Source organism: Alosa alosa, chromosome 22, assembly GCF_017589495.1.
Source record: "Alosa alosa isolate M-15738 ecotype Scorff River chromosome 22, AALO_Geno_1.1, whole genome shotgun sequence".
NCBI classification, from domain to species: Eukaryota; Metazoa; Chordata; class Actinopteri; order Clupeiformes; family Clupeidae; genus Alosa; species Alosa alosa.
This window is the reverse complement of record NC_063210.1, coordinates 18,610,285-18,637,784: the sequence shown is the minus strand read 5'-3', so window position 1 is coordinate 18,637,784 and position 27,500 is coordinate 18,610,285. Positions and strand designations below refer to the sequence as shown.

The following is a 27,500-nucleotide window of genomic DNA, read 5'->3' as shown; positions in this document are numbered from 1 at the left end:
TTTAGGAGAAATATACAGTGCAGTAGACACAATATAATGAAATAAACACCTAAATGTGTAAATCGGACTTTTTGTTGTAGTAGTGTGATAGAATACATGCTAAGGTAACATACTAGCTCAAAATCTCGAAATTGACCAGTGCATGAAAAAACGATGTTTTCACCTGCCGTGTCTTGCCTTAATAGTACATTCAACTTAAATATGAACATTGGAACACTTCTATAAACGTTTTACACCATGGATATCTAAAAGGGTTATGCTATTCTGCTATCTAACTTTGTGTGTGTGTGTGTGTTTGTGTGTGTGTGTGTGTGTGTGTGTGTGTGTGTGTAACGCATATGTGTTTGTGTGTGTGTGTGTGTGTGTGTGTGTGTGTGTGTGTGTGTGTTTGTATAACGCATATGTGTTTGTGTGTGTGAGTGAGTGTGTGTGTGTGCACGCAATGATGTGCGGAGAGGAGCAGATCCACAGACGCTGGTGCTGGCATTACTTTTTAATATGGCTCTGACCCACTTGCTGGAGAGTTACTGGGGAGTTTCAACCGAGGCCCTCTAAGCATGGCGACAGGATTATCTTTAGAGACAGCTCTCCTCTCTCCTCCTCTCTCCTCCTCCCTACACCCCCCTTCTCTCTCTCTCTCTCTCATTCTCTCTCTTTCTTTTTCTTTTCTTTTTTCCTGCAAAGTCAGTGATGAGGGCCTCACGAGCTTACAGAGTGCGATAAGGCACCTAAACTTCGGGCTTAATGCTCTAGCTCATTTTCAAGGTATTGTGTTCCCGCCTGCGTCGGCTTAAGGCTCTTGTGCTCCTTGAGCCCTCTATTACCATTTAAGGGCCGCCTCTTCAGCCACTCTCATCCTCAGGCTTTGACCTTGGTTAACAGCCGAACTTATACGTAGACGACCTCGTTGTGCAGTTTGAAAGGCCATCGCAATTAAAAACTCATACAAGCCATAGTTAAGGCGTGTGGAAAGATAACTGACGCATAATGGCAGGATTGAAAATAGAATGATCTTAGAGTGTTTGATCTTCTATTAGTCATCTTATTGCATGTGAAAGGCAAAATGGGCAGACTTTTGTCATTCATCTTTATATTTTCTATGTTGGAGGGCTGTGGTGATTTCTCGCGAAGTCCAAAAAAAACAATGTGATTCTCCTTGAAGCGTTTTTTTTTTGCTGTCTCTTGAAAATCTTCAGCCATGAGCAATTTCTGATTTTTTATACTGTAACGCAATTCTTATTGAAGCGTTTTTTTGCTGTCTCTCAGAAACCTTTCGCCACAAGCTTCCAGGATTCTTTTAAAAGCCCATCAACGTGTGAGGAAGGTCGTGAAGTGAAATCCGTCTCGCTGGCACTGCACCCGACTCCCGTGCTGCTGACGACGGAGGAAACGGATGCTCGGGAAGTATTACGGGTCCGGGGGAAACGCCACGGAGGCTTGTGATTTATAAATATAAGGACCAGGGAACTGAGACGAGATTAACTGCCTGTGACTCAAACCCCCGTTAAGATTCGCTTGGCGGATTCCAGACTATATGGCTATAAAATGATTTGATGGCAAAAAAGAACAACAAATCGGCACGATCTCCAGCTTGCTTGGGGGCGGAAATCACAATGTTGTTTTGACTTCAGTGCAATCTGTTTGTGATGGCTTTTTGGCAAGCTATAACAAATAAATCAAATGAGTAAAAAGCAATCTTCGTTGCATTGTCATGTTTTTTTTCAGCCTATCCTTTCTGCAGTATCATTTTGACAGGAATCCCTTTGTGATGTTGAGCTGTGTCTTAGACACCATGCTTCTCTCTTGCCGTTTTCCACTACGAGAGTGACAGGAAGCCTGACTAAGGCTATAGGCACTTCCTGGTTGTTAAGTTTAAATCCAGCCCTGTCTGTTTTTTTTTTTTTTTTTTTTTTTTAAAATCTAGTCTCAGCTGGGTCTCCCCAAACCCAACCCAACGCCCACCTCCTCCTCTGTCATTCTTTATGGGTCATGTCTTCTTCTCTCCCATCTTCCTGTTCTGCTGTCTAATGGCTATTCCATAGACTTGTAGGGATTTCATAGACTCTATTATACATCCTTGCACATGATTGTTTCATTATGGAGAGAGAGAGAGAGAAAGAGAGAGAGAGAGAGAGAGAGAGAGAGAGAGAGAGAGAGAGAGAGAGCTAGGAATATGGCCTAAACTGGGATGAATCTGGATCAGGATCTGACATAGATCCGCTGGATTCCTCAGCTTGGTCTGATCCAGAGGAGTGCTCATAATAGTAAACAAAGGCAAACATTCACGGTAAACAAACAAGTTTTCAAAACAGTTTTTGTTTGCTTGGAGTTCACTGTGAATGTTTCTGAGCACGCACAAATGGTCCGAGGAGCAGTAACGTTAGTTATTGGCAATCAAACTCGGATGCTTGACTGTGGGTTACTGTTTAAATCAAAGAATTTGGAATGTTTACACAGAAACCATTTGAATTTAGAAGAAAACGTGTTTGCCTCAAGCATTCACATCGAGTTTGCCAGAACGCATCTCAGGTACGACTCTGATTCACTCTTGTGTCAGCTGTTCCCTATGGGAGTTAGCGTAGGAAGAGTAGAAATCTTCTACAAGCCACACTGTACTCTAAGATGACTGTAGTCCCAGTAGGGCCGCTCTCTCTCCACGTCCATAACACAGCCCGAGGCCATTTGATTAAATAAATAATAATAATAAAAGCAAAAAATCCCTCGATAGCCGAGACAGTCCCGCTCAAGATGTGAGTCAAAATCGCTTCCTACAACGGTACATCACTGAATATGTATAGGACAGTGGCTTGAAACAGCTGATAGTGAGTTGATAGAGTGAGAGGAATACATGATTTGGTGTGTGTGTGTGTGTGTGTGTCTGTCTGTGTGTGTGTGTGTGTCTGTCTCTGTGTGTGTGTGTGTGTGTGTCTGTCTGTGTGTGTGTTTGTGTGTATGTGTGTGTGTCTGTGTGCATGTGTAGCAACTGAGACAGGATCCTGAACAAGTCTGGAATCACAAAGAGGAACGATTACGCAACGGAGGCTGTTACTGCACGTCGGAGAGTGGGGCTTGCTCAAAAATACATGAGGAGAAGCAAGCAGAGGTGATGGAGGTGATGGAGTCACAAGGGTTTGGCCTTAATGGATGCAGCGGTGGTGAGACCCTCACACCCTCTCGTCTATAAAGTGCTGGGGGTGGTCTATAGCCAACAAGACAGCAGACACAGAAGTATGCACATCTGGAATGCATCATGGGTGCACTTGAAGCAGCTTCATAACTCATCAGCCGTTATGCTAAACCAACGCAACCAGCTCTGGTCAATGTATGTATGTGTTGGATGACAATATGAAATTAAACAAAAGGCTAAACATTTTTATGTTGATGTCAGTGTATAATAGGCGATTTGCAGTATGTATTGCTATGTCTTCAGTGGAATCTGCTGCTGCAGCTGGTTTATCTTACCCTGGCTCAGAACTTAGAACAGACAGACAGTTCTGTTACAATAAGACAGATATGGACTAGGAGGATTGAGGAAAGGGAGAGAAGGACAGAAGAGGGGGACAGAGAGGAGAAGAGATGAGAGGAGAGAAAGGAAGAGAGGGAAGATGAGAAGAGAGGAGAGATGTAAGGAAAGTGTGATGAGAAGGGGAGGGGAGAGGAGAGAGGAGGGGAAAGTGAGATGAGGGAGAGGAGAGGAGAGGAGAGAGAAATATGAAAGTGGGGAGGAGAGGAGAGAAGATGAGAGGAATAGAGAGGAAGGGAGAGGAGAGGAGAGAAAATGAGAGGAATAGAGAGGAAGGGAGAGGAGAGGAGAAGAGAGGAATATAAAAAGAGGTGTGGAGCTGCTGCTGTCCCTTGTTCCATCAGCATCACTTCAAGAGAACGGAGACGTCTGTGCTCAGTGCCATCTCCTATTCATAACGACATGCCTGACCATGGCAACACACTGAGGGGGATGTGTGTGTGTGTGTGTGTGTGTGTGTGTGTGTGTGTGTGTGTGTGTGTGTGTGTGTGTGTGTGTGTGTGTGTGTGTGTGTGTGTGTGTGTGTGTGTGTGTGTAGTCCATGTGTAGTCGGGTGTGTAGAACAGGGATTGTCTGTCCTTCGAGTGCAAAATAAAAAGATGAAGAAAAAAAAGAGAACAAAGAGAGGTGGAGGGAACGCTGTAAAACCCTCCTTTCCCCTCACATGATAAATCAGACCTGGTGACGATGACACAACCAAGCTGCTTCTCATTCAGCTCTGCTACTTTTTCTGACTACTGTGCTAACGGGGATGGGGATGGGGGGGGTTTGATGCCATAAATTAGACACCATTTTAAAGGGCCGGGTTTGCTTCTTTTTTATTATTATCGGCTAGTCCCATATGGACCCGCTGTTCTGGATCGGTGCATCTGTGGATCTTTCGCTTTGGCGATGGACGATATATATAAGCTGCCATCCATCATTTGATCTTTACAGTCGAGATGAGCAGGCTGATCTTACCAGTCTAAGCCCTCCCTCTCACTTTCTCTCCCACTCCTCTCTCTTTTACGCTCTTCTTGCTCTCTCACTCGGAGAGAAGATGAGAGGAATAGAGAGGAAGGGAGAGGAGAGGAGAGAAGATGAGAGGAATAGAGAGGAAGGGAGAGGAGAGGAGAGAAGATGAGAGGAATAGAGAGGAAGGGAGAGGAGAGGAGAGAAGATGAGAGGAATAGAGAGGAAGGGAGAGGAGAGGAGAGAAGATGAGAGGAATAGAGAGGAAGGGAGAGGAGAGGAGAGAAGATGAGAGGAATAGAGAGGAAGGGAGAGGAGAGGAGAGAAGATGAGAGGAATAGAGAGGAAGGGAGAGGAGAGGAGAGAAGATGAGAGGAATAGAGAGGAAGGGAGAGGAGAGGAGAGAAGATGAGAGGAATAGAGAGGAAGGGAGAGGAGAGGAGAGAAGATGAGAGGAATAGAGAGGAAGGGAGAGGAGAGGAGAGAAGATGAGAGGAATAGAGAGGAAGGGAGAGGAGAGGAGAGAAGATGAGAGGAATAGAGAGGAAGGGAGAGGAGAGGAGAGAAGATGAGAGGAATAGAGAGGAAGGGAGAGGAGAGGAGAGAAGATGAGAGGAATAGAGAGGAAGGGAGAGGAGAGGAGAGAAGATGAGAGGAATAGAGAGGAAGGGAGAGGAGAGGAGAGAAGATGAGAGGAATAGAGAGGAAGGGAGAGGAGAGGAGAGAAGATGAGAGGAATAGAGAGGAAGGGAGAGGAGAGGAGAGAAGATGAGAGGAATAGAGAGGAAGGGAGAGGAGAGGAGAGAAGATGAGAGGAATAGAGAGGAAGGGAGAGGAGAGGAGAGAAGATGAGAGGAATAGAGAGGAAGGGAGAGGAGAGGAGAGAAGATGAGAGGAATAGAGAGGAAGGGAGAGGAGAGGAGAGAAGATGAGAGGAATAGAGAGGAAGGGAGAGGAGAGGAGAAGAGAGGAATATAAAAGAGGTGTGGAGCTGCTGCTGTCCCTTGTTCCATCAGCATCACTTCCAGAGAACGGAGACGTCTGTGCTCAGTGCCATCTCCTATTCATAACGACATGCCTGACCATGGCAACACACTGAGGGGATGTGTGTGTGTGTGTGTGTGTGTGTGTGTGCGTGTGTGTGTGTGTGTTTGTATGTGTGTGTGTGTTGGGGGTTGGGGATGGCTGGGTGTGGGATAGCCTAAGCGCCTCATATTTCAAATTCAACCATGAGTTGGAAAACATAAATTCAGTCCAGTATCTGTAATCTGCACCCATGCATTCCGTAAGTCATATACAAATGTAGAGGATATTAAATGTATGTTTTGTGTATTTAATGGAGGTCATCAGTCAAACTGAAAAGCAGAGCCCGCATTTGCGTAGGACGGTTTGGACCTTCTTAGTGTTTCCAACATGCACGTCTCGTAATATGACAAAGAACGTTGTCATCAAGGACATCGGAGGCGCAGGGGATGGAATCCAGGGGTCTCAGCTCTGGCCGGACGCCTGTTGGAAGGTGAAATTGTTCCGCGAGGGCACTGCGGTAAGTTAGCGTTGAGATTGTTCGTGGCTCGTCAAGACTTCCATTTGGTCTTGCCAATCGCGATGACATATACTGGGACCCAAATCAAAATGTTTTCTCCGCCGTTATAAATCACCAACACACATCAACGCCTCAGAGTCCGGGGGATGATAGTCGGCGAGTAATGAACTCGTTTGCTAAAAACAAGAGGCTTTGACTTCACCTATGAAGCACGTCTAAAAGAATCCAGATAGAAATGGACGCCAGGGTACAGAAAGATAGGAGCTTTAGGTAGAGAGCTGGTGGATGGAGAGATGGACAGAGCTGAGGCCAATCACTGTGGCCTCTCTCAGGGTGTGGATATGGCCTCACTAGGACAACAGGGAGAGTGAGGAAGAGGATGGGGGGCAGTATGTGTGTGTGTGGGGGGTCGTAGGAGGAGAACACAACAGAAAGGGAGAAAGGGCAGAAAATAGACAGAGAGAGAGAGAGAGAGAGAGAGAGAATCAGAGAGCGAGAGGGGGTTGTGGAAAGAGAAAGAGCAATATGGAGAAAAAGGGGTATGGGGTGAGAGAGAGCGAGAGAGAGAGAGAGGGATAGCTGTCTTAAGGCGGTGACATTGGGCATTATGCCCTGCGCTGGAGAGAAGACACTAAAGTAAAGCTGATTACACAGCCAGTGCCTCTCTTTCTTCTAGTGCACTGCTGGATCCTCTCCTTCCTACTCCTCTCACTCTCTCTCTCTTTTTCTCTCTCTGTCACCCTCTCACTCCCTCCCTCTTTCACATCCTCACTCATCCTCCCTCTCTCTCTCTCTCTCCCTCTCTCTCTCTCTCTCTCTCTCTCTCTCTCTCTCTCCCTCTCTCTCTCTCTATATCTCTCTCTCTCTCTCTCTCGCTTCCTCTCTCTTTCCTTTCTCTATCTTGCTCGCTTCTCTATCTCTTTCAGAGTCCGCCCTAAGAACACAAAGAGGCTGGCATCATCTAATGATCCTCCCCAGCCCACTCAGCAGCGTGCCAGGCAGGGCACACACACACACACACACACACACACACACACACAAACACACACACACACACACACACACACACATACCACATACACACACACACACACACACACACTAAGATATTGCTATTGCTCTGAGCAGAGTAACAGATTAGCATGTTTGAAGCTAGCCTCTTATCACAGTGCCCTGCCTGAACTCATTACACACACGACAGGCCTCTGCCCTCTCCATCTCTCCTCATTCATCCCTCCTTCTCCCATTTATCTCTCTCTCTCTCTCTCTCTCTCTCTCTCTCTTTCCTCAATTTCTTGTTTCTCCTCTTCAGTCTTGTATCCTCGCCTCTCCTCTATCTTTTTTTTCTTTTCAGTCACCCTCCCTCTCTCCTTCTTTTTTCTCTTTCTCTCTTTCTTTTTGTTTTCCTTCTCTCTCTCTCTCTCTCTCTCCCTCCTCTTCACCTCCTCCCTCTCCCTCTCTCCGAGCTGCTAAACCAGTAGAAGACAATGGCAGCGTGTGGTGGCGGCTTCGGTCCCCATTGTTCTGTGCCATTAAATATTTCATGCCATTTTTGTTTCAGGTTTCCCCATATACATTTGGCAGAATACATAATGAACCTGTTGTAATGAGTTAGCGGGGTGATTTATGCACATAGGCTCGGAGAAAAAGCAACGGATAGAGAGAGCGAAAGAAGGAGAGAATGAGCGAGAGAGAGAGAGAGAGAGAGAGAGAATGAGAGTGAGACAGAGAGGGGAGAAGAGAGATAGAGAGAGATGGAGAGAGCTAGGGAATGATGCAGGGAGAGAAAAAGAGAGAGAGCGAGCGAGAGATGGAATGTAGAGGAAGAAAAGAAAAGAGAGAGAGAGAGAAGGAGGAGAGAAGGAGGAGAGGAGGAGGAGAGAAGGAGAAAGAAATGGGGGCTTAACTGCATGCGCCATTTTCATGCAGAGCCTTTTGCATTAGCCATTAAGCTAATAGCCCAGAGGGGAGTGAACTTCTTTACATGGTTTCTCCCTCCTGACGACCTTGAGCACTAACAAACTTGGTGACAATGTGGGGAGAGGATGGAGGGAGAGAGGGGTAGAAAGAGAGAGAGAGGGAGGGAGGGAGGATGAAGGAGTGTGCCCTCAACACCAGTTGCTCCACTGTTATTGTTAGCGGTAAGAAAGACTAGAGAGCATGAGAGAGGTGGCGAGGAAATGGAGTGAGAAAAAGAACAGAGGATGTGCTGAACGACTGGAGGATAGAGGAGAAGAGACGGCGTCTTTGTCAAAGCAGCTAGTGTAGCCGCAACGTTAACCTGTCATCACCGACATGTGACAACACAATAAACAGTACTGTGCCAAAGCATGCTGGGTAGCCCGTCCGTGTGTGGCCGCATAAAGAGAACAACAAGAGAGGAGAAGAGAAGAGAAGAGAAGAGAAGAAAAGAAGAAGAGAAGAGAAGGTAAGAGAAGGGAAGAGAAGACAAGAGAAGAGAAGAATTTATCACAGAGCTGTTTTTAAAAAAATAAACCTCAGGCACAACCAGAAAGAATGACAGACTGAAATGTGTCGATTTATTTCCACCCGTGACAGAATCCAGAGACCCGCAATCAAGCACTCAAAAATAACCACCCATCACATTGGCAGCAGTAGCGGCAGCGTTGGGTTGTGTCCAGCACTGCGACCCCCATTCTAACACTTCAGATGGAAACACATGCTCTGGCTGAGAGAGACGGAGCGACACCAACAATAACAGAAAGCTGATTATGGAGGAGGACCACAATGGCCCTATTTAGTGTCCTGCGCCGTGTCACTCAGTGGGCAAACACACAGCACCGCTGCACATAACTCAGTGCCCCCACAGAGGAAGTGTGAGTTGAGCTTTAGTGAGGTCCTGAGCCCAACCAACAAGATGCTTTCTCTCGCCTCGCAAACACCCTATACTTCCACCCGCCCTCAACCCCTTGATCCCCTACTCCCACAATCCCAGAGGTTAAACCCGCAGCCTTTGTCGGGCGAGTGGCAGATTGAAAAGCTTTTCTTTTTTTTTCCTTGAAATGTCAAGCAGGGCTACAGTATATTACTGGACTTATCTACGAAGAATGCTTCCTCTTGCTCTTCCTTAGGGTTGGGTATCGCTTGGGTTTTATCCAATACCGTGCTAAATCGATACTTTTAAAAAGCGGTGCGGTGCGGCAGTTACCTGAACCCGATACTTGTTTTAAAATGTTTTAAATTAAAATGGTCTAAAGCATGAATTGCTTTTTTTTTATTGATAAGACAAATTTGAACATGAAATTGAACTGTTATATTCGATTTACTATCAATATCTCATTGCTCCTTCGAATAATACATTTAAATGTTAAAACAGCTTGCCATGCATGCACACACAATGGTAAGCTCTGCTATTTCAAGTTTAACCAGTGTAGGCGGTTTGCCATAAGGTATGTTAAAACCGCTTGCCATAAAACTGCCAGGTCATGGACAACGGCATTTGCAAGCAAGCTAATCTAACAGGGACTCTACTTTCCAGTTAATTCATTGTGTTCCCAAATGCTTCAAGAAATTTCATGTCTTAAGCCATAACACGCAGTAGTTTTGAACATGTTAGGCTACATGTCGATGTTGAAGTGTTTAGATTCCCAGCGCTAGCCTAGTAGGCATTTTAACTGCAACACCAGTCAGCTGAGTTTAATTAGCGATCTTTGCTATATGCGCATCATGCACATGAAAGATTAATATCATGCCATTATGTTGTTTAACACACCGTGAAATAAAGTTTTCACCTTACAACTTTGCTGATAACATTTCAAATAAATGTCAGTTAGCGCATTAGCAAGGATATTGTGTAGCATTATAGGCTAGCCTACTGTTGATGTTGTTTCATAGCCTTTTGCTTGTGTGTAGTTAGGCCCACTGCTAGATTTTGACAGGAGCTCGCGATATCACTTTAAAGTAAGCTACTTGGGCTCACGCAAGCTGTCAACCACTGTCCACCCGCCTACGTGGTGCACCCACCCCTCTGGTTTATACATCCAGCATCCAGTGTTTATCATATGTTAGCTAACTGTATCTGGATGTGTTGCTATCAGAGCAAGACGTTAGAGATAGCGCATGACATGCAGTGATGCCTCGTATAAAAAAAATAATAAATAAGCGCTATTTAAGCACCGAAATGAGGCACCGAAATCCATGTTGTTATTCGATGCAGTTACTACCGTTTGCGTCGGCACCGGTGCCATATTAGAACCGTGTTTCGGTGCCCAACCCTACTCTTCCTCCATTCTCTTTCTGTTCATTCGTTCTGCCACTTCCTCGTTTCATTCTTTCTCTTTCTTTCAGTTGGTCTCTTTTCTCTACTCTCTCTCTCTCTCTATCTCTCTTCTGTAGCTCTACCTCTCTTGTTTCTTTCTCTCCTCATTATCTTTTTCTTTCTTAATCTCTCTTTCCCTCCTCCACTGGTTATCTCTGTCTCTATTATCTACCCCTCTGTTATCTAGCCTCTCTCTTCCCTCCCTTTAAACCTCATTTTCTCTCTTTTTTCCTGTTTATTCCCCCCACCTTTCTCTCTCTTCTCCTCCTCCCTCTCTTTCTGTCTTCTATACCCTCACTTAATCCCCCCTTTTCCTCTCTGTTCCTAACTTCCACCTCTTCCCCCCATCTCTCTCTCTCTCTCTCTCTCTCTCTCTCTCTCTCTCTCTCTCTCTCTCTCTCTTTATGAGTCACAGGGGTGTGCATTAGCATCAGCTATTACAGTCTCCACCCGGCAGCTCTGCAGCTGTTTGTTGCTATTATTCCGCCCAATAACAAATGCCCTTCCCCTTAAAAGCCAAGTGCATCACTGACCAATCGCATGCCGGCCTTTTTAAAGGGGTGGGGTGGGGTGGGGTGAGGTGTGTGTATGTATGTGTGTGTGTGTGTGTGTGTGTGTGTGTGTGTGTGTGTGTGTGTATGGGGTGGGTGGGGTGTGGGGGTGATGATGTACATAGACGCACAATCTGCATTGAGGTGTTCATGAGGGAGGGTTTTGTGTGTGTGTGTGTGTGTGTGTGTGTGTGGGGTGGGGGGTGTTCTGAGTCATGGCTGGATTACTAGTTTGGGAGGAGAGTTGTGTGATCAATCAGTGTGTTATCGTTGCCCTTCCATTTTTCATATTGATGCCATCGTCTAAAAAACACATTAGCATTGATGGAGCGGGCTCGGGACAGATAATGGGCGCATATTTTGAGGGTGAGAAGACATGCCCACCACCACCCCCCGTCATGACAGATGTGCCACACGCACCGCAAATGGTGGTGCCATGAATAAATACCGTTTTTAAAAAAAAACGTGATTAGAAAAAAATAAATAGACTGTAAAAGCTATAATGAGCGAAGGGGTGGAATTCGACATCGCTCAAGGAAATATGTTATGCACAGAGGAGAGAAGGAGAGAGGAAGAAAGAGAGAGAAAGAGAGAGAAAAAGAGAGTGAGAGAGAGAGAGAGAGAGAGGGGGGAAATTAACACTCAAACGCAACAGAAATGCATATTAACAGTATTCATATTCATGAAACTTGAACCATGGCTTTAACAAGATACTCTATTTGCATGTATATTGGAGTATTGCACTGGATTTAACTAAGTACTGTATACAGACAACTGCTGATTTATTACACACACACACACACACACACACACACACACACACACACACACACACACACACACACACACACACACACTGCCACTGCTCACACTCCAGTTGAACCCCACAAGTCCTGAGAGATGGACCGGGTCTGCTACCCTCTGCTGCTTCTGCTCATATGCCATGTGCTTGAGAGAGCGCTGGTGTTTGTGTGTGCATGTATATATTACAGTCTCTCTCTTTCTGTGTGTGTGTGTGTGTGTAGACTACGTACATACACATCCGTGTGTGTCACTCTTTGTGTTGATACCTGTTTATCCATCTGAGTATCCATACATTGTATGTGAACAGTAAGTGTGCAGGTGTGTCCATGTATGCTGCTGTGTGTGTGTGTGTGTGTGTGTGTGTGTGTGTGTGTGTGTAGATGTGTGTGTCCTCTTGGAACTGATGCAGCATCAAAAGTCTTCATCTCTCTGAGACCGTACTAAAGATGAGAAGAGCAGAACAGGAGAAAAGAGATGGATGAAAGGAAAGGAGGGATAGAGGGAGAGAGAGGGAGAGAGATAAATAAATAAGAAGAAAGGGATAGACAGGAAGAAGGAGAAAGAAAGAAAGAAAGGAAATGAATGACAGAGGAAAGCAAGGGAAGCAAGAGCAAGAACTAAAGAGACAGAGAGAGATGGTAAGAGTGGACGACGTGTAGAGTGATAGAAAGAGGTGTTTTACTTCCTTATTTGTCATAGAAGAGAGAAATAAATGATGTAATGTGGCTCCGTGGCATGATGGGAAGGGGGATGTAGCAATATTACTGCACACACACACACACACACACACACACACACACACACACACAGACACGCACACACACACACACCCTACATGTAGTCCATTGAAGTGAACTAAGATGACTGCTGACTACTGAAACATTCTTGAAATAGAGGGTGAAATAAAGAAAACATCCTTTCTTCTTGTTTTGAAAATATTATTTTGTTCTTATTTTTGAAATGGTTGGTATTTCTACCACTGAGAAAATACCCTCAATACAACCACACACCCATCTTTCACAACATGCGGGTCTCATTTGGTGCAAAGCTGGAAATGAACATACATAAGAGAAGATGCCAGACTATTAACTCAACACAGCAGAATGGAAATCCATTTCCTTGTATCTGTATCCAATGTGTGTGTGTGTGTGTGTGTGTGTGTGTGTGTGTGTGTGTGTGTGTGTGTGTGCATGTGTGTGTGTGACTTTGTTTCCTATTCAAACCATCTGAATGGGAGCTGTGAGCCCTCTTTTCCCCCCGTTGGAAACAACAATTCCAAAAAAGCAACTCAACAGCATCCAAGAACCACACGAGAGGGACCCAAAACAAGCGCACCTCTTTTTGGTCTGACATTATGAAACATCATAACATTCCCCCCGTTACGAGAAACCCAGGTGATAAGTGGGAAATAAAAAATGATTAAAATCAGGCTAAATAAAGGATTGGATAATTGCAAAATAATTGAATCCACAGAGACCTTTTCTCCCCTTCTGAAAGCAAATATTTTTTCGCTTGGAAAGAAGGGCAGAAAAAAAAGAAGCAAGAAATCTATCGCTTACTGCACTGTGTGTGTTTGTGTGTGTGTGTGTATGTGTGTGTGTGTTTGTGTGTGTGCAGAAATCTATCACTAACCGCACACACAAGCCCGTTGCTGACTTTAATTTACGTCTTTTCATTTCAGATATTCTTTCGATAGGAGCAGCAGCATCTAGTGTTTCAGCAGTGTAACGCTGAGCCGAATGGGGGAAATCTCCCACTGTGAGTTCCTGCGGCTACATAGAGCCTGACCTCATCCGAGTCCGCCCGCACGGTATACATTACCCGCACTGTCACAGAGAAATACTTATCACATAGATAAATAGACAAAAGAATAATTTGATTCGATTTCTCCCTCATACCCTCCCTCCCACCCTCTCTATCTATCTCTCTCTCTCTCTTGATCTTTCTCTCTCTCTCTCTCTTGCTCTATAATGTACTCTCTTTTTCTTTTCTTTAGTCAGATATTTTTCTTTGGTCAGAATATATTTTTTTATGAATTATGTTTTTCCCTGAATGCACGTGAAGTGTTTTTCTTCTTTTTTTCTCCATCTCTGTCACTCTATCTTCATACCCCTCCACCCTCCCCCTCTCTCTTTCTATCTCTCTCATGTGTAAAGCCAGCGTGTGGGGCCCTGGCCTTTGCTTTGCGCCCATAAAACTTCTCTAAACTGTTTGTGTAATGAAATTGGCCCAGTCAGGCCGGCCCTCCACACATCAATTAGGACTGATAAGCAAATGACAATAAATTACAGGCCACAGGTCCCGCCCCCCACACGTCTGGACAAACAAATGGGAACGGGAGGAAACAGGAAGTGAGACGATCTGATTGGCCCATCGAAAGGGCCCATCAATCTCAGGGGAAACGTCTGTGGTCCCGGCACCTCCCTTGGGGGTCGTGTAGCTGGACAAGGGAGGAATGAGATGCTACTTCCTCCTCCTCCTCATCCTCTTCCTCCTCCTGCTTGTATCTCAGACTGGGTATGGAGGCATGCTGCTTCAGATAGTGGTGTGTGTGTGTGTGCATGTGTGTGTGTTTATGTGTGTGCATGTGTGTGTGTGTGTGCATGTGTGTGTGTGTATGTGTGTGTGTGTGCATGTGTGTGTGTGTGTTTGTGTGTGTGTGTATATGTGTGTGTGTGTGTGTGTGTGTATGTGTGTGTGTGTGTGTGTGTGTGCATGTGTGTGTGTGTGTGCCTCCCAGGCTGGCTGTGAGGCTTTCACATCGCTCAAATTTAACTGTTCTGAGAAAAGATGGACTGTTACAATGGAATGTTTTCATCAAATCATTCAAATTTAACTGTTCTGAGAAAAGATGGACTGTTACAATGGAATGTTTTCATCAAATCATTCAAATTTAACTGTTCTGAGAAAAGATGGACTGTTACAATGGAATGTTTTCATCAAATCATTCAAATTTAACTGTTCTGAGAAAAGATGGACTGTTACAATGGAATGTTTTCATCAAATCATTCAAATTTAACTGTTCTGAGAAAAGATGGACTGTTACAATGGAATGTTTTCATCAAATCATTCAAATTTAACTGTTCTGAGAAAAGATGGACTGTTACAATGGAATGTTTTCATCAAATCATTCAAATTTAACTGTTCTGAGAAAAGATGGACTGTTACAATGGAATGTTTTCATCAAATCATTCAAATTTAACTGTTCTGAGAAAAGATGGACTGTTACAATGGAATGTTTTCATCAAATCATTCAAATTTAACTGTTCTGAGAAAAGATGGACTGTTACAATGGAATGTTTTCATCAAATCATTCAAATTTAACTGTTCTGAGAAAAGATGGACTGTTACAATGGAATGTTTTCATCAAATCATTCAAATTTAACTGTTCTGAGAAAAGATGGACTGTTACAATGGAATGTTTTCATCAAATCATTCAAATTTAACTGTTCTGAGAAAAGATGGACTGTTACAATGGAATGTTTTCATCAAATCATTCAAATTTAACTGTTCTGAGAAAAGATGGACTGTTACAATGGAATGTTTTCATCAAATCATTCAAATTTAACTGTTCTGAGAAAAGATGGACTGTTACAATGGAATGTTTTCATCAAATCATTCAAATTTAACTGTTCTGAGAAAAGATGGACTGTTACAATGGAATGTTTTCATCAAATCATTCAAATTTAACTGTTCTGAGAAAAGATGGACTGTTACAATGGAATGTTTTCATCAAATCATTCAAATTTAACTGTTCTGAGAAAAGATGGACTGTTACAATGGAATGTTTTCATCAAATCATTCAAATTTAACTGTTCTGAGAAAAGATGGACTGTTACAATGGAATGTTTTCATCAAATCATTCAAATTTAACTGTTCTGAGAAAAGATGGACTGTTACAATGGAATGTTTTCATCAAATCATTCAAATTTAACTGTTCTGAGAAAAGATGGACTGTTACAATGGAATGTTTTCATCAAATCATTCAAATTTAACTGTTCTGAGAAAAGATGGACTGTTACAATGGAATGTTTTCATCAAATCATTCAAATTTAACTGTTCTGAGAAAAGATGGACTGTTACAATGGAATGTTTTCATCAAATCATTCAAATTTAACTGTTCTGAGAAAAGATGGACTGTTACAATGGAATGTTTTCATCAAATCATTCAAATTTAACTGTTCTGAGAAAAGATGGACTGTTACAATGGAATGTTTTCATCAAATCATTCAAATTTAACTGTTCTGAGAAAAGATGGACTGTTACAATGGAATGTTTTCATCAAATCATTCAAATTTAACTGTTCTGAGAAAAGATGGACTGTTACAATGGAATGTTTTCATCAAATCATTCAAATTTAACTGTTCTGAGAAAAGATGGACTGTTACAATGGAATGTTTTCATCAAATCATTCAAATTTAACTGTTCTGAGAAAAGATGGACTGTTACAATGGAATGTTTTCATCAAATCATTCAAATTTAACTGTTCTGAGAAAAGATGGACTGTTACAATGGAATGTTTTCATCAAATCATTCAAATTTAACTGTTCTGAGAAAAGATGGACTGTTACAATGGAATGTTTTCATCAAATCATTCAAATTTAACTGTTCTGAGAAAAGATGGACTGTTACAATGGAATGTTTTCATCAAATCATTCAAATTTAACTGTTCTGAGAAAAGATGGACTGTTACAATGGAATGTTTTCATCAAATCATTCAAATTTAACTGTTCTGAGAAAAGATGGACTGTTACAATGGAATGTTTTCATCAAATCATTCAAATTTAACTGTTCTGAGAAAAGATGGACTGTTACAATGGAATGTTTTCATCAAATCATTCAAATTTAACTGTTCTGAGAAAAGATGGACTGTTACAATGGAATGTTTTCATCAAATCATTCAAATTTAACTGTTCTGAGAAAAGATGGACTGTTACAATGGAATGTTTTCATCAAATCATTCAAATTTAACTGTTCTGAGAAAAGATGGACTGTTACAATGGAATGTTTTCATCAAATCATTCAAATTTAACTGTTCTGAGAAAAGATGGACTGTTACAATGGAATGTTTTCATCAAATCATTCAAATTTAACTGTTCTGAGAAAAGATGGACTGTTACAATGGAATGTTTTCATCAAATCATTCAAATTTAACTGTTCTGAGAAAAGATGGACTGTTACAATGGAATGTTTTCATCAAATCATTCAAATTTAACTGTTCTGAGAAAAGATGGACTGTTACAATGGAATGTTTTCATCAAATCATTCAAATTTAACTGTTCTGAGAAAAGATGGACTGTTACAATGGAATGTTTTCATCAAATCATTCAAATTTAACTGTTCTGAGAAAAGATGGACTGTTACAATGGAATGTTTTCATCAAATCATTCAAATTTAACTGTTCTGAGAAAAGATGGACTGTTACAATGGAATGTTTTCATCAAATCATTCAAATTTAACTGTTCTGAGAAAAGATGGACTGTTACAATGGAATGTTTTCATCAAATCATTCAAATTTAACTGTTCTGAGAAAAGATGGACTGTTACAATGGAATGTTTTCATCAAATCATTCAAATTTAACTGTTCTGAGAAAAGATGGACTGTTACAATGGAATGTTTTCATCAAATCATTCAAATTTAACTGTTCTGAGAAAAGATGGACTGTTACAATGGAATGTTTTCATCAAATCATTCAAATTTAACTGTTCTGAGAAAAGATGGACTGTTACAATGGAATGTTTTCATCAAATCATTCAAATTTAACTGTTCTGAGAAAAGATGGACTGTTACAATGGAATGTTTTCATCAAATCATTCAAATTTAACTGTTCTGAGAAAAGATGGACTGTTACAATGGAATGTTTTCATCAAATCATTCAAATTTAACTGTTCTGAGAAAAGATGGACTGTTACAATGGAATGTTTTCATCAAATCATTCAAATTTAACTGTTCTGAGAAAAGATGGACTGTTACAATGGAATGTTTTCATCAAATCATTCAAATTTAACTGTTCTGAGAAAAGATGGACTGTTACAATGGAATGTTTTCATCAAATCATTCAAATTTAACTGTTCTGAGAAAAGATGGACTGTTACAATGGAATGTTTTCATCAAATCATTCAAATTTAACTGTTCTGAGAAAAGATGGACTGTTACAATGGAATGTTTTCATCAAATCATTCAAATTTAACTGTTCTGAGAAAAGATGGACTGTTACAATGGAATGTTTTCATCAAATCATTCAAATTTAACTGTTCTGAGAAAAGATGGACTGTTACAATGGAATGTTTTCATCAAATCATTCAAATTTAACTGTTCTGAGAAAAGATGGACTGTTACAATGGAATGTTTTCATCAAATCATTCAAATTTAACTGTTCTGAGAAAAGATGGACTGTTACAATGGAATGTTTTCATCAAATCATTCAAATTTAACTGTTCTGAGAAAAGATGGACTGTTACAATGGAACGTTTTTGTCCCATCGTTCAAATTTAACTGTTCTGAGAAAAAGATGGATTGTTACAGTGGAATGTTTTCGTCACATCGTTCAAATTTAACTGTTCTGAGAAAAAGATGGACTGTTACAATGGAATGTTTTCATCAAATCATTCAAATTTAACTGGGAAATTGCTACTGGTAAACAGCCAGCATGGGTTTGCCGGAACTCACCTTTTATAATCGACTGGTTTTCGTGTCCATGCGTGAGCTTGTGATGAATTCCGACGCATGGATAGGCCCTGTATAGTTAGTTGGTGCCAAAACTGATCACCAAGAAGTAAGGCACCAAAGTGTTTCTTTTTCTTTTTTTTACATAAAATTAAAAATAATTCCTGGGCTGAAACAACTAGCCTCCATCCACTGAGTGATGTTATGCAATTAAAACTGTGTTTTCTCCTCTCGCGATAGTCAGTCCAATTAAACACGATGACAGCCAAATAAGTCTTGGCACTTTAATTTCGATTTCTTGCACTGCCGTGGTTTTCTGATTAATGGAAACCAGCAAGGGCCTGCCATGCATATCATGATAATACAAAGGCAAACCCCTGGTATTCGGCCAATGCCAAGTATCCCAATTTCTGGGAGGTCATTGTGCACGATAATTCTGCAGAGGTCCTTTGGCTCTGAAACATCTTCATTTCTCCCCAAATTCAAATTGCACATTAAGCAGATGAATGGAAAACTGCCTACTGAGAACCTCAGACTGTAAGCTTCCCAGAAAGGTGTCACCGTGGTTATAACTTCTGTCAGTCATTTGACTGTGTTAACAGCCCGGCTAGGCTGATAGGAGCAGCAGGATTGACAGTGTCCTGTTAAGCCAATTGCTTCACAGCTAGCAATGCAAGCTGCCAGAGAGCTTTGAAGTATACCATGATAACCTAAATAAATAATAATAAAAAACAACTTCAAAGCAAGGGCAAAGAAATCATAAGCAAAACAATAAAATGAACTTCCATATTGGAGTCACACTGACAACATGAGGGGTTGCAGTCTGCTGTCTAATGTGTTTCCAGTCATAATATCTATACTACTTGAGCAGCTGTACCTTGTCATTAACTTCACATCTCTGCATGCAGACACAGTCACATGCGTGCCTTAAGCATGTAAGGTTGTTTGGGAACATAGGAGGAACTATTCTCAGCCACAGGGAACATTTCTGACCACAGGTTTATGTGTGCGCTATTAAATTATGTCCCTCTAGGCAGAACATCTTGCCTCTTTTTCCATCTGCTTTAGTAGAGGGATGGCAAAGCTTTTCAGTGGGGCTCAAACCCTACCCATCTGAGGAATACACACACACACACACACACGCACACACACGCACACACACACACACACACACACACACAGACATACTCATGGAGAAAGCAAAAAGGCTGCTTCGGAAGATGCTGATGCTTTCATTACTGAGTGTTGAGACATTTATAATTTCTCAAGTTAAGATGCTATTAAATACAAAAAACCATGGCGAGTTGGTGAAGTCTCTCTTTAGGCACACATTACTAAGTGCTCACTCTTCCTTTTCTATAAACACAGCTTTACACACACACACACACACACACACACACACACACACACACACACACACACAGTACTCTGCTATTTACTGTCCCCCACAGGGACCCATACTTTTATATTGAGAACACTCTTCAGAACCTCTCTCTCACTTACACACACTCACACACACACACACACACACACAGAAACACTCACACATTTTAATGCTTTTATTTGGACCTTAACACAGGGGAAGATTCACAGATCCAAACATTGAAGGAAGTATGTTACATACTTAGGCAGGTCTGATCAAAAACAGAATGCATTGGGGTATTTTCTTTCTGAACTGCATGATTATGGGTAAACATGGCATCGTTGCTTCCAGATGGATAAACTACCTATTATTACAGAAATGGAGCAGTACTTTGCAAGTTTTTTTGCAATTGGCTTGCTTAGTCCACAGTTGCAGTCCACGTTGTGCACATGCCCAAGACTCCCAAAAACAAGAATGATAATTTTGCATAGAAACCACATATTTGTGATGTTGTCAGCAAGTGGCTGATATTTCAACAGCTTGGAGTTAAAACAAGTATCCATGTACAAATCAAAATAATATCCTATTTCAACAATAGTCACATTCTTAGTATTGTCATCTATAATGGTGATATCTGGGGTATTTGGAATATTACAGAAAGTGATATTGTTGGTGTTTTCATCATTGAACCAGTCCATTTGTACAGTGTGGTGCTTGTATATTTTTGTCGTTCCCTCCTGTACTTTTTTGATGCTTTGTGAAACTAAGTCCACCAGTCTATCATGCCTTGCTATGTAAAGTCCTGAATGTGCGTTGGTCTCATTACTGTAACATAGTTAGTGGAGTGAAGAATGTATTCTGGTTTGTACTTGGATGAGTACCACGTAGCCAGGTTTGATCTTGTTGGGAGGACTTGAAGGCGTGATTTGATGGTAAACATGAGAATATCCTCGCCAAGAGTGGGGTTTGAAAATATGGTGTGGGACAGGGAGTGATTTGCAAATAGAAGCGCCAGTTTTCCCCGTAGCCTGAGGCTTGTCCAGTGTTGTTGTGCGCTATGTGAGCGAATCACACACACGCACACACACACACACACACACACACACACACACACACACACAACACAAACATGGCTACTTTGTAAAGCTTCTCCTACTGCTGTCTGACCCTCTCTTTCCTCCTCTATCTGTCTCATGTGTAGAGGATCCGTGTTCATACATCATCATGGAGTAAAGTCTCTGGTAGGGTGATGGGGCCTCTCCTTACAGTGCTTCCTTTTATGACTGCCATCTTTCTCTTGTGACAGATGCACTTTTGTATCAGCTATCTCCTTCGCATGCCATAGCATCACACACACACACACACACACACACTCTCTCTCTCTCTCTCTCTCTCTCTCTGTCCTTCTTTCCCTGTCTCTCTATCTATCCATCTCCTTTGCTCTTATCTCCTTCGCATATGCCATAGAATCACACACACACACTCTCTCTCTCTCTCTCTCTCTCTCTCTCTCTCTCTCTTCTCTCTCTCTCTCCCTCTGTTCTATAAAATCAGGGTTGGTTACATTAGCAGCTACACATGTTCCATGTACCTCCAGTCAGGATTAACAGATAGACTGGCTGGCTGTGTTAGCGTGTGTGTGTGTGTGTGTGTGTGTGTGTGTGTGTGTGTGTGGGTGCGTATCAATCATGGGCAGCACGGTGGTGGCGTGATGGTGGCACCTCCCATCTCTCTACTCTTCTATCTCTATGCTAAGGAGGCCGTGCCACCAACACCCATCTATCCACCCAGCACAGCTCAACCCAGCTATCAACCCAGCTCAGCTCAACCCAGCTATCAACCCAGCTCAGCTCACCCCAGCTATCAGCCCAGCTATCAACCCAGCCATCAACCCAGCTCAGCTCAACCCAGCTATCAACCCAGCTCAGCTCGGCTCGGCTATCAACCCAGCTCAGCTCAATCCAGCTATCAACCCAACTCAGCTCAACCCAGCTATCAACCCATTTGGCTCAACCCAGCTATCAACCCAACTAAGCTCAACCCAGCTATCAACCCAGTTCGGCTCAACCCAGCTATCAACCCAGCTCAGCTCAACCCAGCTATCAGCCCAGCTCAGCTCAACCCAGCTATCAGCCCAGTTCGGCTCGGCTCCGTGGTGTGGTGATAGGGGTAGAGAGGAAAAAGGAAAAAATATCGAATCATCTGTTCCATTTATCCTACCAAGGCTGTCACACACACAAACACAGACACACACACATACCCACACACACATACACACACACACACTCACACACACATACACACACATACACACACGCACAGACACACACACTCACACAAACACATCGTGTCATCCTCATATTTCTTGCAGACAAGATTAAGAATAAAACCTCACAGACCCTTGCATGAATGAATGTCACATTGTATAAAAGGTACACACATTATGTAAACATGTGTGACTGTGTGTGTGTGTGTGTGTGTGTTTTGCGTGTGTGTGTGTATGTGTGTGTGTGTATGTGTGTGCGTATGTGTATGCGTGTGTGTGTGTGTGTGTGTGTGTGTGTGTGTGTGTATGTGTGTATGTGTGTGTGTGTGTGTGTGTGTGTGTGTGTGTGTGTGTGTGTGTGTGTACAGTAGAGAGCGAGCGAGCGAGCAGGAAAAACCACAAAATTAACACACAATGCCAGTGGGCCTGGCCGACAGGCTGCATTAGGAGCGTCGGTAAGGAGCGGGCGATGTTGTGTGTGTGTGTGTGTGTGTGTGTGTGTGTGTCTGTGTCTGTGTGTGTGTGTGTGTGTGTGTGTGTGTGTGTGTGTGTGGTGTGTGTGTGTGTGTACAGTAGAGAGCGAGCAAGCGAGCGGGACAAACCACAAAATTAACACACAATGCCAGTGGGCCTGGCCGAGCGTCGGTAAGGAGCGGGCGATGTTCTGACCGTGTTGTACACCCCTACCCACGCCCCCGAAGTGCCGCATATGGTTTCATTAAAGGCTTTGTCTGCCTTGATTATGATTGACTAGAGGCGCTCCTAAACAGATGGGCGACTGCACGGAAAACACCTCCAGCCCCATGTCTGTTACAGAAGGCTCTACACCAGTGTCTTTCACCGCTACCGCGCTCCAGGTGTTTTCGCCCGAAAACCACCAAAAAATGAAAAGAACAAAGAAGAGAAAAAGGGGAGGAAAGAGAGAGAATAAGGGCCTTCTATTCTGAAGTGCTCTCAGCGCGGCACGGCCCTTTCTGAGACGCCTTTAAGCTCTCTCTCTCTCTCTCTCTCTCTCTCTCTCTCTCTCCCTCTATCTATCTCTCTCTCCCTCTATCTCTCTCTCTCTCTATCTCTCTCTCTCTCTCTCCCTCTATCTATCTCTCTCTCTCTCTCTCTCTCCTCTCTCTCTCCCTCTATCTATCTCTCTCTCCTCTCTCTCTCTCTCTCTCTCCCTCTATCTATCTCTCTCTCCCTCTCTCTCTCTCTCTCTCCCTCTATCTCTCTCTCCCTCTCTCTCTCTCTCTCTCTCTCTCTCTCTCTCTCTCTCTCTCTCTCTCCTCTCTCTTTCTCTCTCTCTCTCTCTTTCTTCTCTTGCCTCCTCATTATTAGTCTATAGGAGAGAATGACTCGGACCAGAGCCCAGGAGGTGGACGAGCTGCCAAACGCCTCTCGTCCCCGGCCCCCTTGTGCTGTTTTCACTGGCAACTCAAAGCTGCAGTGTGTGTGTGTGTGTGTGTGTGTGTGTGTGTGTGTGTGTGTGTGTGTGTGTGTGTGTGTGTGTGTGAGTGAGAGAGAGAGAGAGAAAGAAAGAAAGGGTGTGTGTATGTGTGCATGTGAGTGTGTGTGTATGTGTATATGTGTGTACAATGTACGTGCATATGTACAGTATGTGTGTGTGTTTGTGGGTGTGTGTGTGTGTGTGTGTGTCGTGAGTGTGCATGTGTGAGTGTGCGCATATGTATATGCGTGCGCATGGCTGCGTGCTCTCATCATAATGAAACTAGACTCTGTCTGTCATTAGAGCCTTTTTTGGGGGCTTCTTTCATTAGCGCGGGGGATAATAACAACACTAATAAAAAAAAGAGACGCTATGCCAATCCGGAGTCTGCTCCTCAGCGCGGACGTCAACACCCCAGTCGAGAACAGAATATGCTATTTGTCAGAGCTGTCACAGAGACAAGCACTTCTCTACAGCCCAAACCGTGGCATATAGACATTACCATTATAGTAAGTGACTCTGCGTTGGATGAGGAGCCTATTAGGGAGCTCTGCTATTTGCTCTGAGTTGAAGCTGAGGCCTGGAAGGCAAGGCAATTCAGAGGCTGTGTAATAGGGTATAGGGGAACAGCAGCTCATATCAAATAACAGTGAGGTACTGGAGGGTCTCGTACAGAAAGAAAATGAGAGAATATTTGAGAGTTTGAGTGCGCGCAACTAGCATGCTAGCTCAGGTCGCCTCCGTTACAATTGGTTAGTGTGTAAGTGTGGGTCTAGGTTTGTATACTGACTGTAAAGAAAGGGAGAGAGAGAGAGTGAAGAAGAGAGAGAGAGATAGAGAGAGTGTGAGTGAGTGAGTGAGTGTGTGTGTGTGTGTGTGTGTGTGTGTGTGTGTGTGTGTGTGTGTGTGATTGAGCTGAACAGACTGAATGCACCTGCACTGCCTTGACTTGACTAGATTTCCTTTATTCGCCACCACTCACTCTCTCAGTCCAGATGCCTGGGACAAAGCTCCACAGTGGCATCCTCTCCTTCCCTCCTCCATCCCACAATCCTCTCTGACTGTGTTCACAACACAAAGCGCAGAATTGAGGACCGCACCTTAAACTGGCAGACAGTCCTGGCTTTGACATCCTCTACTTCCCTGTGTCCCACAACCCTTTCTGATTAAACACAAAAGCCCAGGATTAGAAACTGCACCTTTAACTAACAGTGCCTAGAGCCTGTCCCACAATCCTCTCTGATTGAACACAACGTCCAGGATTGGGCACTCCACCTCTAACTAACAGAGCCTAGAATTGTCTGAGACAAAGCCTTGTGTTGACATTCTTTACTTCCCCATGTCCCACAATCCTCTCTGCCTGAACACAGAGTCCAGACTCCAGGATTGGGCACTCCACCTCTAACTAACAGAGACTAGTGTGTCTAGACGAGACAAAGCCTTGTGTTGACATCCTCCACTTTCCTGCTCTGCGCCTACTCTATTCTCCCTGACTGCGACTGCATGTGCTCAAGCACAATGCCCCCCACCTAAGGCTTGCCCAGCTTGGCACGGCCTGGCACACCGTGGCAGCGCCGCGTTCCCGTGCCCTCCTGCGGGGGCGCCGATGCGTCTGGCAGCCGGTCCGGGAGCTGGTCTCGGCCCGGTGGCGTAGCACGGCTGTCTGGAACGGGTCAGTCGGCACATGGGCCACTGCAGATAACAAAACACACACACACACACACACAAACACACACACACACACACACACACACACACACACACACACACACACACGCACAAACACATGCGCGTGGCAAAGGCTGCTGCCATCACAGCCTTAGGGGACTTGGGGAGGGGTCGCAGGGACTGTTTGTGTGTGTGTTTGTGTGTGTATGTGTGTGTGTGTGTGTGTGTTGTTGTGTGTGTGTGTGTGTGTGTGTGTGTTTGAGAGTAGAAGGGCAAGTGAGGTTGTAAGCCTGTTAAGAAAATAAAGTTTAATTATGAGGAACAGCGATGGCGACAAGGGGATTTTGTTTAAGGGGTGTTAAGGAGGATCTCCGTTTAGCGGTGACAGTTACGAGGCTCGCAGACGTACGGGCTATACTCCGATGGTTGCTTGGGTCAGACATTGTCCAGGCACAGTAGACAAAGAACGCACACTGTGCCTGAGGGAAGGCCTTTGTTTTTTCTCTCTTTTTTTTTTTTTTAAGCGGAGACAGTGTGTGCTATGTCTGAATCACTGTGGTCGAGATTCTGCTTGACGTTCGGATGTAGCCGTGCCACAAATATGTCCACACGTGTTCCACCGACATTCATCTCGGACGAAACGATCGCAATTTCATTTTATCTTTTTCCGCCCAGAGACGACTGTTCCCGGGGAGAACAATATTTCAGCGAGAAATTTTCTTGGATCGCCTCTTCCCAGATACGCGGCTGGACGTTGGCCCAGATCTGGCCCGCGGTCGTAACCCGACACTCGGGGAAAGTTCAGACTTCCTGACTTCCTGTTTCTGTTATTGGTTCCCAAGCTTGTTCCCGATGTTGGCGCTGGTTCCGCGCTCTTGTCGTTTGGTTCTTTATGTCTTTACGACGGTGGAAAAAATGCAAAAAGGGCTCCCCGTTCTGTGATAAAGCTGTAGCCATGGCGATGGGACCGGGGGAATCCATCAGGCTGTGGTAAGGAGGGGGTCTGCTCTTCCCTTTCTCGTCCGCACCACAGAGACCCGTAACACGTATGGGCTCTGGACATGCATCATTTATACAGCCCAGCAGTGTCCGAAGCGTGCCAGAACCGACCCTATGGACTTGGCATCGACATGGAGTGATACCGCAACTTTATGGCAAAAGACAAAATTAAAGACGCTGAACGTACTTTTTTGTTGTTGAGCCTCAGGCTTTTCAGTAATCTAGGGGTTTGTTGAGCATGCTTCAACCATGAAGGCTCGAAAGATGCTCTCTCTCTCTCCCCCTCTCTCTCTTCATTCTCTCCTTTTCTCATTTTCTTCCTGTCTCCCTCTTCCTCCATCTTTCTCTTCTCCCCAAACATCCATTTCATTTGCTCATGCCAAATGATAGGTTGCCATTTCAGTTCCTTTGTCAAAGGGTTACACTTTGCTTCCATCGTTTACGTTGCCAGGGAATAAAACATGGGGCCCAGAGCAAAGTCAATGGCAGTAAATTACCCAAGCAGTGAACAGTAGACTCTGTCTCTACTGACTTAAGTAGATATACTGAACACTGCCTGAAGGTAGTGTACTTCATAATTATAATGTATAATATTTATAATGTTGGGTGAAATGACCCTGGCACACTTCCACAACATTCTGTGAGGATACATAGCATTTGTTTTCAAAGGCATACCCTTTGAGTGAAAGAGAGAGAGAGAGGGAGGGAGAGAGGGAGGGGGGAGAAGTACTTACACTCTGAGAGCCCTGATAACATCTACTTTTTAACTGCAGTTGTAAAATGAGACAAAATCATTCTCCATTCATCATATTCTTGCCATTTCTGTGTGCAGTACTGTGGCCTTTCCATTGTCTAAAGGTCACGGCGTTCAGTTTTATGAGTCTGGTGTAGTGAGTTGTGATCTCAGATAAGTGTTCGAGTGTGCATATCACGAGATTCAGCGATAGCCACTGTTCCATCTAGTCCACTGATCTATATGTGAAATATGGCTCCTCTCGATATTACTAAAGAAAAGCACAAATGTGGCCCCGGCCGAGGCGCAACTGGCTGGGGCACCTGTCCTGCACCGTACACCGGCGACCCAGGTTCGATTCCCGCCCCGTGGTCCTTTCCGGATCCCACCCCGACTCTATCTCTCCCATTCACTTCCTGTCATTCTCCACTATCCTATCCACAATAAAGGCATAAAAAGCCCAAAAAAATATACGTAAAAAAAAAAAAGCACAGATGTGGAGGTTGTCAGGTTACAAACCCAACAGGCCACAAATCATGAACAAATTCCTGTCAAGCACACCAGTGAGGATGAAGGAAGGGGCATTGAGCATGACCAAGAGTTAAGGGCCATTCACACCAAGAACGATAACGATAACGCTAACTATAGCCATAACGATAAAAGCGTTAACACTGAACAACGATAAATAAAGTCTCTCCTTGTGTTAATGAATGTG

At 43.7% G+C, this 27,500-nt stretch overlaps 1 protein-coding gene across 1 annotated transcript in view; it reads right to left on the bottom strand.

The window, feature by feature from the left end:
- si:ch211-216b21.2 (heparan sulfate glucosamine 3-O-sulfotransferase 3A1) overlaps nucleotides 1–27,500 on the bottom strand; it is a 59,188-nt gene that overhangs the window by 21,018 nt on the left and 10,670 nt on the right. The gene's annotated exons all lie outside the window — the stretch shown is intronic.